The sequence below is a fragment of the Crocuta crocuta genome, unplaced genomic scaffold (assembly GCF_008692635.1).
Source record: "Crocuta crocuta isolate KB4526 unplaced genomic scaffold, BGI_CrCroc_1.0 scaffold179, whole genome shotgun sequence".
NCBI lineage: Eukaryota > Metazoa > Chordata > Mammalia > Carnivora > Hyaenidae > Crocuta > Crocuta crocuta.
The window spans coordinates 1471744-1472823 of NW_027551568.1; positions in this window are offsets into that span (position 1 = coordinate 1471744).

Genomic DNA, 1080 nt, shown 5'->3' on the forward strand with positions numbered 1-1080 from the left:
AAATACGACTGGCTAATCCACCCGCCGGGCGCCCAGCCCGGGTCAGCCCCTGGACTTGCCTTGGAAGGGCAGCTGCCCACCTGGAGAGGGAGGCTCAGCGGCACCGTTCTCCATCCCGGGGCACAACCTCGAGGGCAGTAGTGTTTCCCACTTTTAAGGACTTTCCTCTAAACCGAGTCTATACCGTTATTAATGAAACAGAGAGCCCACCCTTCCCCTTCCTCCCCGTCCAACGAAACACAGGTGATCCTGGAAACGAGGCCGACTCCAGAGCCTCGGCTGGAACCTGGACTCCTGACAAAAGTGTTTTTGGAAATAACCAGAAGCTGCCTGACCTGTGATACGTTTCCCTGCCGGCCTCTGCCAGCGTACACCTTGAAAAAGTAGCGCTGCTGTCCACCCTAGATATGACCTTTGGACGAGTAGACTTGATTTTTCCTTAACCGAGACAAAAGTCACACAAACGAAAAGCCATTCCTTGTACAGACATCCTGTGCGGTGGCTGCCACCTCCCCCTGGCAACCGGGGCAGGACCAGGCCTTGGGGGAGGCTGCAGTGAGGAGCAGCTGGGTGGAAAACGGCCGAGGACGGGGTCCCAAACGACAGGGAGCCAGGAAGCCCCAGGGTCCCACGAGCCGCTGTCACTCCGATGAGGAGCTGCTACAGGGCAAGGAGGCTGGGAGCGGCGGCTGTACCCACCCCACACGGAGGAAGCCGAATCCTCTGGGTGAGGCCGAGGCGGGGCAGAGGGCACCGCAGGCACCCTAAGCCTTCAGCCCAACACTCTGGAAAACTCTTCGNGGACCCCGGTCTCGCAAACAGACCCGCTGCCTCCCCTGAACGGGCCCAGCGGGAGGGCATGGACTTAAAGAAACCCCCACCCTGAGAGACCACCCACGTAGGGGGAGAGGGCGGGGAAGCCGCGTCCAGAAAAGTGGTCAGCCTCGCGGGGAGCAGGGGGTTCCGCGGGTCGGTCAGTGACACGGCGCCTCCGAGACCCCAGCCAAGACCCCAGTGCCCTGCAGCCCGGACCCTGAGCCCCGCGGGCCACAGCGGACACGGGCCCGGGCCGCCCGGGGG